Genomic DNA, 12958 nt, shown 5'->3' on the forward strand with positions numbered 1-12958 from the left:
CTTCACACGAAACTTCTCGAACTTTTCAGGCTTTGGACCGGTACCGGATGACGTCGCCCCACGTTGGGCGCCAATTTGAGGTTCTGGACTTTTAAGAGTCCAGAGGTGTCAGGGAAACAACACCCAAAGACCCCTGAGTTCCTCCTGTCTCTGTGCACAAATAAACAGAGACACGGGCTTCTCGATGGTGGCGTCAAAGACCAAGGTTTATTTACTGCAGGGACACAGAAGTCATAGGAACCACACAGAGGCAGAATCTACGAGACTGTTCGAATTATATTAAGTGGGTTGTTCCTTAAATACCCGGAAAATGTCTTTAGGCAACATTACACGAATATTTCTCATGCCCAACCCGGTATCCCAAATAAACAGTAAATAGACATCAAACAATAATACAGTCGTAGGTTTTCGGTATTCGATCAGATCCCCTTGTCAGTTTTTCATTCTTTACCCGATCCTCCCCATCATAAAAATCGTAACCTCCCCATTGTAAAAGCCCAGAAGGAGAGGAGCAGAGCCAGGTGCAAAGGATTGAAAAGTAGGATAAGAGGTGTTTATGGATCATAAACGGGCATGGCTACCGTCTTCGGCCTTTCAGTCAGGACAATGGACACGAGAACCAGTATAGCAGGACTGGCCTCAGGCAAGGGAGGCAGCTTGATTCTGCCTAGTCATGCAGCGTCAGCCTTTCTCGGGGCTTGAGCTTACGTGTCCTTAACAAGGTGACTCTGTCGGGGTCATTGCCCGTTCATTGACTATGTGAGGGCAAGAAAAAAAATGGATGCCGTAACTAAAATGGATGCCATGACTTTACAACAGAATGCCCTATTTCTCAGTGAATTCATGCTAGTTGCGTAGCGAAAACACTGTCATGTATGTAATGGATCATTTGCGGTTCATTGGTACCAAAATCGTGTCAGTACTACGATACCGATTTCACGGGTTCGGATCGCTACAGAACCTCAGGATGATTCTCCTCTTCGGTCTCCAAGGGACTCTGATGGTTCTCCGATTACTAGGAAAAGACGAGGTCAGTATCCGATGAGGGAAGTTCCGCCGATATGGCGTGATGCAGTTCAAGCTGATGCGGCTAATGGTATTGCAGCTGCCCCGGCGCATTTCCATAGAGTGTGGATACACATCCCTTGGAAGCGGGCCGAAGTATTAGCAGTAAAACTGGCGTTGCCGGACCCGCGTAAAAATCCTGCTGGTTATTATAAAGAGTTAACGCAGACAGTTCAAGCGTTCGTCATGAATTTGGCAGACATCAAAATGCTATTTGGCAATGTAGTGCCACAGCCTATATGGGCGAAGATCCGGCAAGAAAACCACCCAGTCGCCTTAGGAGGTGATTGGCCAGCTATTATAGCGGCAGACGCGCAACAAGTTGGTGGTGCTAAACCTGAGCCTCTGATTGCTGCTTTTTGAGTCAATTGGGATAAACTATCAGCATGCAAGCAAAAGAAGGACGAAAGCGTCTCTGACATCTTCACTAGATTTGAAGAGACAAAAGGTCGGATTGATTTAAAAGACACTCCGTTACTAGATCCAGATGGCACTTTATACGTCGATGGGTCATGTTTTAAACTACAGAATGGTGATGTGACGGCCGCGTATGCAGTTACGACTTTGAGTACGATTGTTGAGACCGCAAGAGTAAGTCAGAATTCTGCCCAAGCTGCAGAATTAATTGCATTAACAAGAGCGTGTGTTTTAGCTGAGGGAAAGAGAGTGAATGTGTTTACTGATAGCCAATACGCCTTCGGCGTAGCACATAGTTTTGGATGTCTGTGGAAAGAAAGAGGTTTTCTCACGTCCCATGGGACTAAGATCCAACATGGACAGTTAGTCAACGATCTGTTGGAATCTCTGACCCTACCGAATGAAGTTGCGACTGTGAAGTGCAGTGCACATCGAAAGACTACGGATGATGTTGGCCGTGGGAATGCGTTTGCTGATGAGGTCGCCAAAGAGACGGCCAAGAACATGATGAGTCGAATGTACGTTGCAACGTCTGCAAGATGGATTGCTGAATCAGGAATGTGTGAGAATACGATTGAAAGTGTGAAGGCAATCCAGAATGAAGCAACTAAAAATGAGAAGAATGAATGGAAGGAGAAAACGGGTAAAATGGATTCAAGTGGATGTTGGGTTGATTTGTCTGAGCAGCAGCGTTGGATGTTACCTGATGCGTACTTACTTGCGGTAGTCACGATGGCGCATGGAGCGGCGCACATCAGTTCGAAAGGGATCTGTAAAATGTTAGCTCCAGTATGGAAGAATGATGGAATTACTAAGTGTGCGGAAAGAGTGGTGAAAAATTGCATGATATGCCTGATGCATAATCCTGGCAAGGGAACCCCAACCCCAGTTGGTCACTTTGCTCCCCCTTCTTGTCCCTTTGAAGTGATTCAGTTGGATTTTATCCACATGGACAGATGTAACAATCTTAAATATGTCCTAGTGGTAGTCTGTGCCTTTTCAAGATGGATTGAGGCATATCCGTTAAAGGATAACACTGCTATGTCCGCTGCCAAAATCCTCCTCAAAGAGTACTTCCCCAGGTATGGTATGCCACGGATTGTTTGTTCGGACAATGGAAGTGAGTTTGTAGGGAAAGTTATGAAGAGTGTGTGTGCGGGTCTGGGAATCACCCAGAAATTCCACAGTGCGAATCACCCACAGTCAGCAGGTTTAGTTGAAGGGTACAATGGTACCTTGAAGCTAAAACTTGCTAAAATTCAGGCTTTTACTGGTCTATCTTGGCCAGACGCACTGCCTTTAGCTTTACTGTCCACCAGAGCGACTGTACACTCTCGAGTAGGGCTTAGCCCATATGAGATTGTGTTCGGTCGTCCTGCTAATGTTTGGGGAGTCCCTGGGCCAAAGGAATTCAAACAGATCGAATATCCAATGTTGATTGATTACCTTTTTGACCTGACTGCTAAATTGAGCCTTATTCATCAACAGGTATTCGAATCTTTGCCTAAACTGCCAGAGAGTCCAGGCCACACATTGAAACCCGGTGATCAAGTTGTGGTGCGGAATTTTGAACGAACCCGGAACCTCCAGCCAAGATTCGTGGGCCCGTTTCAAGTGCTCCTGGCCACAAGAACTGCTGTACGCCTAGCTGGAAGGAAGAATTGGGTGCACGCTAGCCATACGAAGCGTGTCCCTCTCCCACTCCCCTACGACAACTGGGTTAGACAGGGATTTGGTGTATCCGAGACAGAACCTGTTCCTAGGCTCATTCCCTTCAGTGATGCAGAGTACATAACGGACAAATGAACTGAAACACAGAACTCTGATACCCCACCAGCAACTGTTCCTTCAAACCCTGAACAGAGTGTTATACAAGGCGAACATTTGTCACCTGTGGACTCGAACATTACTGTACCTGTAGAACAATTGTTTCAAGATCAGACAAGACCCGGAAAGTACAGATATAATCTACGTTCTCATTCTATGAACCAATAACATTGCATAATTACCTTTCTATTTGAAAACTGTTTTGATCTTATCGCATTCCATTCAGTCAGGAAGTTTGCTCTAAAATTTTTATCCTTTTTGTTTTTGTTGTTCTCTCACCTTGCCATCTGGGTTACCGTAGGGTCGTAACGTGTGCCTTGTTTTAACTTGCAGGGAACCAGACACAAGGTCGGTTTCTTCTGTTTATTTTGGGAACTCCCAGGGTAGACAGAGGCAATTTTTTAACAGGTACAAACCATCCGTTGCGAACGGTTGTAGAAGATGGAGCTTCCTGAACTGCGACGGGCTAACGTCATAAATGCTCGCAAGACGAAACTGTATGAAATATTGTATAGCAAATGTTTCCTAATGCAATGTGCTCTGACATTTCTGATTGTTTTTATAACTCTGGTAGGCGGAATTATTTTTGGTATTCAACTGATCTTTGCACCTGTTTCATCTACAGTATCTCCCCATGTTTCTGTTTCTCCGACTGTTGTTTCTTTTCACTCTTTCCATTCTTTTCCTGCACATGAGCAAGCTCGACGCTCTGAGTTTATAAATAACACTTTCATTCAGCTCTTGCACCAACACCAACTAGTGGTAAACACAACGAACTGCTGGGTGTGTGGCCTGATACCACATACCATGGACAAGGGTATCCCTTATCTGGTTCTGCCTTTTAGTTATAATGGATCATTCTGGACATTTCAGACCATGTTCATCTATGCTCTAGAGACCTATCCCCCGCGACCTCCGCGTTCCACTAGGTATAACTCCGCTAATAGAGCCTTGGTAAAGGGAATTACTGACATGGTTAGAGACGTCAATAACACTCCGTCTATTCCCAAGGATGAATTACGAGTTTACATGGGTTGGAATGTTACGGAGTACGGCATTACTTTGGGTGAGAACAAACGTAAGAGCTCGACTCCGATCTGGGTCGTACCCCACCAAGGTCAGGTCTGTTTGCAAGGAAATGGGAGGAATCCGAAAGCTCGACTAGGGAAGAGTGACTGTACCGAAACATACGTTTTCCTGTCACAGTCTTCTCCTGCATTCTTAGCTGCTAAGGGCACCTATTTTGTTTGCAAAGACAGAGCATATACATGGCTGCCTGCTGACTTTTCAGGCTCATGTTATATCGCTCAACTGTTGCCTCCGACATACACTGCTGCACCGGATTATCACAAAACTTGAGTTGTGAGAGGTGTTTTCAATAAGGAAGATACTGCTGGCCAAGAAGCAGGAGACTTCTTCAAAGGTTTCCTTCCGTTCTGGGGGCCTATGGCCAACAGTAGAAACTTACGTCAACTAACACGGGTAGTTGAATCCACTATTACCGAAACTGCGGGTGCCCTTAGTAACTTGACAGCTGAGCATCAAGCGGATCGCCTCATGACGTTACAGAATCGTATGGTCCTTGATGTATTACTTGCAGATCGAGGTGGGGTATGTAAGATGATCCAATCGAGTTGCTGTGTTTTTATCCCAGATAATGTGCCAACGGTATATAAGGCCATTTCTAAGTTACACAAAATCTCTGACTCTATTCATGTAGAGGAAGGTGACTGGTCACTAATGGGATGGTTCTGGAGTCTGTTATCTGCATGGGGATGGAAGGTTCTGATAGTCACTGGTGTTGCATTGGTATTTTTATTCTCGTGCTGTCTCATTGTTCAGTGTGGTCCTGCCTTATGTGGCCTTTGTGTTTCAACATGCGTAAGAAGACCACCTGTTTTTGGAGATACGCCACGAGATAGAGTAATGCTCCAGCAACATATCAGTGACCTGATGAACATAGAGATGGACTCTGACATAGAGTAAGTTATTGCCTATGTAAGGGCAAAAGGACGGTCTGAGGTTCTGTAGCGATCCGAACCCGTGTATTCGGTATCGTAGTACTGACACGATTCTGGTACCAATGAACCGTAAATGATCCATTATATGCACAACAGTGTTTTCGCTGCGCTACGAGCATGAATTCACTGAGCAATAGGGCATTCTGTTGTAAAATCATGGCATCCATTTTAGATACGGCATCCATTTTGTTTCTTGCCCTCACATAGTCAATGGACGAGCAATGACCCCGGCAGAATCACCTTGTTAAGGACACGTAAGCTCGAGCCCCGAGAAAAGCTGACGCTGCGTGACTAGGCAGAATCAAGCTGCCTCCCTTGCCTGAGGCCAGCCCTGCTATACTGGTTCTCGTGTCCATTGTCCTGATTGAGAGGCCGAAGACGGTAGCCATGCCCGTTTATGATCCATAAACACCTCTTATCCTGCTTTTCTATCCCTTGCACCTGGCTCTGCTCCTCTCCTTCTGGGCTTTTACAATGGGGAGGATACGATTTTTATGGTGGGGAGGATCGGTCAAAGAATGGAAAACTGACAAGGAGACTATGTCCAACAAAAATCATAATGGCATTTTGACGGAGAGATTCTTGGATGTTAAGCCCACTTTAAAATTGGAACCCTTCCTCGACCTCATCGAGTCCCCGGGGGACAGAGTGCTCTACCTGAAACTCAGGTATGGCACGCTCCCTCTCCGAGATTTCCAGTATGGTTGGAGCGGCCACTCGGGAACTAAGGAGGGCTGTCCGGGCTGTGCTTGCCCTACGGAATCTATAGCACATTTTTTCTTTGCTTGTAGGGCATACAGCCAAGTGAGGTCCAGGTGGCTAAAACCAGTTTGTTCCAATTTGGGCTGTTCTTCCCATCGGGTGGCCCTACGCATTTTAACTTATGAGACGCTAATTCCAAGTGTTATCTGTGGTACAGCAAAGTTTTTAGGACATGCTTGGAGGATAAGGCAAAGGCTCGTTAAGGGAAAATCGGCTAATTAAAATGTTGTGAGCTCCGTCCACCGAGCTCTCTTGTTCTGGATGGGTTTTTATTTATACTGCTATGTGGTTTTTATGTATTTATTATCCATGGCTTGATCTATCTTTAGCCTTGTTTTTAGTTCTGCTTGTTTTTTATATCCATCTAGAGAACAAAAAAATGACCATTTGCTGATATGAAATCTCCTGTTATCTCTGATTACTAATTGTGATGCATTTTTGTACTTCGTACTTCGTACTTTTATGATTGATATTTTTATTAATCGAATAAAGTGATTTGACAAGGAGACTTGATCGAATACCGAAAACCTATGACTAATTATTGTTTGATGTCTGTTTTTTGTCTGTTTGGGATACCGGGTTGGGAATGAAAAATATTCGTGTAATGTTGCCTAAAGACATATTTCGTGTATTTAAGGAGCAACCCACTTCTTGCAATTTGAACAGTCTCGTAGATTCTGCCTTTGTGTGGTTCCTATGACTTCTGTGTCCCTGCAGTAAATAAATCTTGGTCTTTGACGCCACCATCGAGAAGCCCGCGTCTCTGTTTATTTGTGCACCAAGGCAGGAAGGAACTCAGGGGTCTTTGGGTGTTGTTTCCCTGACACCTCTGGACTCTTAAAAAGTCCAGAACCTCAGTCCTGGGCACTCCTGGTGCACTGTACTAGGGTCCGACAGGTAAACCAATCCAACCAATCATGGAATCACTAATTCATACATCAATTTACAATAGGGAGCACTTGCACTGTGGCACTGGACAGCAGTGGCACAGTGCCCAAAGCATCTAACACCAGCAAAAACACATGAGGCAACAGCAAAAAATGGAAGGGAGACCCATGCCAAGGTGCCAGGTCTAACAGTATTTAAAAAAAAATCAAATTTACTGAAAAAATGATTGCCACATTTCCCAATATTGAGCTATTATATGGCAGAGGGACCATGCTGTTTTTGGAGGGTTGGCTGTCCTGTTCTGCACTGCCTTGGTGGTAGTAGGGAGAGGGGTGGTACGGGGGAAGGTCCTGAGGGTTGTGGCAGTGGGTGTTGTGTCCTTCTTGGGTGTCGGAAAAACTATAGGTTAAATGAACATTATAATTAGAAGTTACTATTAAAAAAACATTGAAATTCACTGAAATAAACATAGGTTTCAGGCACGTTATAGATAGAAATCAGCATTTAAAAAACCTTTGAAATTCACTGAAAAAAATTATAGGTTTCACGGACGTTATAGTTAGTTGGACATTTCACTCATACAGAACCATAGAAATGTCACCGTTATAATTAGTTCAGCTAACTATAACTCGTGCCCCCGCAATGCACTGCTGATGACGTCACATATTACATCATTCATGACATGGTCAGTGACATCAATGATGACATCACTTATGACATCTCAAATGACATCACTGATGACATCATCCATGTGACAATCTCATGCACCTCCTCACACACTAATATAACCTTTGATACACTCACTGTAAAATACAGACTACCATTTTCGATACCATTGACATACTAATACCAGTTACTACATACCTACTCAGTGATTCCTACGTCTGCACCCATACAATCACTCATACATGCAGTCACTGATCAATAGAACACTATCAAATGCACTCATACACCTATATAGACATTGACACACCAGCACTCATCCTAGTCAGTTATGTACTCATCCTAGTTACTCATGCAAAGAATCAATCACAGTTCTATTTACTCACCTACACAGTTATACACACACCACCTCATTTATTCATACAGATAGTAACGCATACTTAGTCTCTTATATAATCACTAATACAAGTATACACTCATACATACAGCCACTCTCACAATCACTGACTCTCACGTATAGTCATTTCTATACACCAACTCTCACATACACTGCCTTTTATATATGTACTTAGCTGGACATGTGCACTGAGACATCGATTTACTCACCAAGACGCCCATACACACACTTACCCACCCATGCAACTGTTTCCACATGTACTCTGTCATACACCCTGTCAATCAACCACTCATATACCCTGTCAATCAACCACACACACATCTATGCACATCACACATCATACATGCATACAAACTCATTCACCCTGTCAATCAACCACTCATACATCTATGCACCCTGTCAATCAACCACTCATACACCCTGTCAATCAACCACTCATACACCCTGTCAATCAACCGCTCACACATCTATGTACAGAGTCACATCCCCCAACCACACACCCCCCAACCACAGACACACTCAGTCTCCTATACAAATACGCAGGCAACTAATCAATAACCCATATAGACACTCATGTAGCTACTGGCCAACCAATGCAACAGCTTACACAACAGCAGACAGAGTAATACAGACATTCACACACTTTATACACTAACTCATGTATTTTGTAAGATACGTTTAATCATTCACTTAAAGTCAGTCACACACCTACTAAATCCTCCATCCAGACACTTATACATCCATTCATTCTTCAATACAGCTTGGTATATCTATAATACATATTTAAATTTTAAAGAAAACCACATTCACTGGATGATGTCATCCGTGATGTCATCAGTGATGTCATTTGAGATGTCATCAGTGATGTCATCAGTGATGTCACTGACCATGTCATGAATAATGTAATATGTGACGTCATCAGCAGTGCATTGCGGGGGCGCGACTTAGCTGAACTAACTATAACGGTGGGATTTCTATGGTTTCGTATGAGTGAAATGTCCAACTAACTATAACGTCCCTGAAAACTATGTTTTTTTCAGTGAATGTCTAAGGTTTTTTAAATGCTAATTTCTAACTATAACGTGCCTGAAACCTATGTTTTCAGTGAATACATATATATATATATATATAGAGAGATATATGTCTATAGAGTCTTTTATCCCCTGATTATTATCTTTCTTCTTCAGTATTTATAACAGCGTGATATAATTTTTTTAAAGGATTTTTTATTTACTCAAATAATATCTTTTAATGTTCTCCCGCTTTTACTGATTATAGGGGTTTAATACATTAATTTAACATTTTAATTATTGTATTTCATTATTTTATATTCATTGTTCTAGCCTGTTTGGTTCATGATTGATAGCATGGATTATATCTCTTTCTCAATACTACTGACTCGACCTGTAATGATTTTAGCTAATAGGATGTTTTCTACCTCTATTACATGGTTGGTAGTTTTGGCGCCACTCTCTGCTATTTAAACTCTATGACCCTTGTACATGTCATGTGATCAAGACCGGTTCTCCGGTCGAAACGCGTCATGCTGTCGTGTGAAAAATAAAGCACTTTACCTTATAGCCACGGAGTGGTCTGTTCCTGCTGCTTGTATCATTGGGCATTCTGAAGGGCTTTGGAAACCATTGAATTTCGGCGGTTTGACTGTTTCCGCTTTAAACGGACCCTCTCCTCGTAAAGCGGCTGGTTTCTTGCAGTCATCATCGTTTTCGATTTTTTTGAGTGATCCGGAAGGATTTCGTTAAACCAGCCCCCCGCCACCTGAGAAGGAAAAGAGGATTGGCAGTTCTAGTGCGGCGTCATCGGAAGGTCTCAACCGGAGGATTGCGAGGTTGCGGAGGTTACCCACGACCCTTTGTTTGTTGATCGAGGTGAGCCGTTTTAGTGTGCAGCTACCTCTTATATCTCATGGACATTAGCGGGTGAGAATATTGTGGCTTTGTATATCTTGTGAGCCGTTGATTTTCATTTATTCAACTTTGCTCACGATTTTCTGTGCATAACTTTTTTCGTAATTCTGCCGTCATGCTAACAGCAGCTGACGTGCTCAAGGATCGTGAATTAGTAGCGGATGCTCTATTTTCCAATCTACCTGATATGAACACTGTGAATAAAGGTGGCATTGTTACAACTGAGAAGAATGATGTGACATCTAAACTTAAAAGACTTGAAAAACTGCTTCGTACAGAGCTAACCAAATGGTGGGAAAAGAAATCCCTAGAGAAATACAAAGAAGTGGGGAGAGTACCACGTGGGTTAAGGGTTCTCATTGCTCCTTCTTTTGAGAACCCCAACCCCCTCATGCTGAAATAATGGGCGTCCAACAACCTAGAGGCATCAATGAATATGGTCTGTATCCTCATTAAATATGCTGAAATCGACAGGTCTGATATTGTTCGTCAAATTGATGCTTTGAATACTGAATTAGATGCCAGCGATCAGCAAGAATTAATTATCAAGACGCGAGATGAGATAAAAAAACGTCTTGACAAACATGAACAAACAATTAAAACGCGTAAAATTTTCAAATTTGCACGCGACAAAGCTGATTATGAAAATGGCCGCATTTTTACTTTTTCTAAAAAGTTCGAATCTGTGAAACGTCAGGCCATGAGCAATAAAGCATCGACTATTCAAATCCAACAAATCAACACTCCAGCAACATCGGATACTGACCTAAGTTCAGTGATCAGCAGCATTGACTCTGATGATAGTTTGGGTGCGGTTTGCCAACCAACTTCAAGTGGTTTTACCCCTTCTGAAGAGTTGGGGTTTATAATAGAGGACAGACGGCACACCTTAAGACAAAGAGCACCACAACAGATGAAAGACGGCACAAGCGGAACAAAAGTCGGAAACAGAGGAAGAGGCAGAGGCGGCGCAATGAGGAAAGCAAGAGGGAGAGGGAATCTTCAGGCGATGTAAATGAGTCTACAATCACTAAAGAGACTAATACTGTTATCAATTTGACTGATTTAGATCTCAATATTGCTGAAACTCAACTATTATCTTTGGGTTTGTCCTTTTGCCCTAAAAACAATTTCAAATATATACAATCTCGTATCGATGTTTTCAAATTCATACGCAAATTGAAATTGATGAAATACTTTAAGTTGAATAAAACTACTAATGTTGCCAGCAATATTATTGCCGACTCCCTTCCTAATAAAAACATCCTCATTTCTGATGTATCCACCCTTAAAACTTTACAGTCTCTCTCTAACGTTGGTGATAATACCTGTGCCAATACTCAGGAAGAATTGACCTCTATGGGTATATCTAGTAGCAGTGCAGGTTCTAGCCCTTTTTGCCCTCGCTCCACATTTGTTCCCATGATGCCCAGGGACGCTATTGATGTGTTCAGTGATCGCATGATTGATGATCTTAAACAACTTAATCGCTCCAGTTCTTTAAATTTTAAACGGCGGAGCTATACTGAACTACAATATTCCAAACTTATCCGTAAAATTAATGACCATGGTGACATTGTTGTTAACAAAGCAGATAAAGGCGGAAATATAGTCTTATGGCCACGGGATATGTATATAACTGAGGCTGAAAGACAACTCAATGACTCCCTTTGTAATAGGAAGGCCTCCTTCTCTGAGCTCAATCGTGTTAAAGAAAAAGTCCATAGACTTTTATCTGATTGGAAAGGACAGGGTTTAATTAACAAAAAGGAGTATTTATTTTTGAAAAAGGATCACCCTATTACTCCGACCCTCTACCTTCTACCTAAAATCCACAAAGGTGTGTCTCCTATACCTGGTAGGCCTATCATCTCTGCACAGAATGGTTTGCTTGAACCCATTTCTAAGTACGTTGATTTTTTCCTGCACAGCTATATGGAATCCCTCCCCACTTACATCAAAGACACTGGTCATTTTTTATCTAAACTTAACAATGTTGTTTGGAATTCGAATTACTATTTTATTGTCATGGACATTTGTTCACTTTACACTTCTATCAACCACTTTGATGGTCTACGTGCTATTCAATACTATCTTTCTGGTAGAAACATCAGTCATTATGAACACAGTAAGATGTTAGTCCAAATGATTGAGTTTTGCCTCTGCAATAATTATTTCCTCTTTAATAATGAGGTTTTCCAGCAGTTGCGGGGCGTGGCTATGGGGGCTTGCTTCTCCCCCAGCTACGCATGTTTACATGTGGGCTGGTGGGAGAAGCATGTCCTCGGCCACGCCTCCACAACATGTGATCAAGGCATTGTTCACATGTGGCGTTTCATTGATGATGTCTTCATCATTTGGAACGGATCTAGAGAAACTGCTGAAAACTTTGTGGCTGACATTAATATTAATGATCTCAACTTGGAATTCACGGCTACCATTAGCAAAGAAAGAGTGGAATTCTTAGATGTGGAAATATATGTTGTCAATAATGAAATTCAAACCAGATTACATAGAAAGAGCACAGCAGGTAATTCTACCCTTCATGCGTCAAGCTCCCATCCGCAACATCTCATCAGGAGTATACCTTATGGGGAATTTCTTAGAATTCAGAGAATCTGCAGTAATGAAATAGATCGCAAAAAATATCTTGATGAATCTTTTCATAGATTCCTGGCTCGTGGTTACAAAAGTGATATTCTTCATGATGCCATGCGTAAAGTAAGTAACATCAGAATTGACTGTTCTCATGTCTCCAACACCAGTGTTATGATCCCTAAGGCCATTAAACCTTCTATTAAAGAAGACATGACCATACGACTTATCACCACCTATAGTTGCCATGAGAAAAAAATTAGGAACATTCTTAAGTCTAATTGGTCTATCTTGAAAACTGACATAACTCTTGCCCCCCTCATCCCTGAACATCCTGGCATAACCTTTAGAAGAGCACCTTCTATGCGAGATGCTTTAGTTAAAGTCAGTCCTGA

This window comes from Triturus cristatus, chromosome 3_1, assembly GCF_964204655.1.
Source record: "Triturus cristatus chromosome 3_1, aTriCri1.1, whole genome shotgun sequence".
Lineage (NCBI taxonomy): Eukaryota > Metazoa > Chordata > Amphibia > Caudata > Salamandridae > Triturus > Triturus cristatus.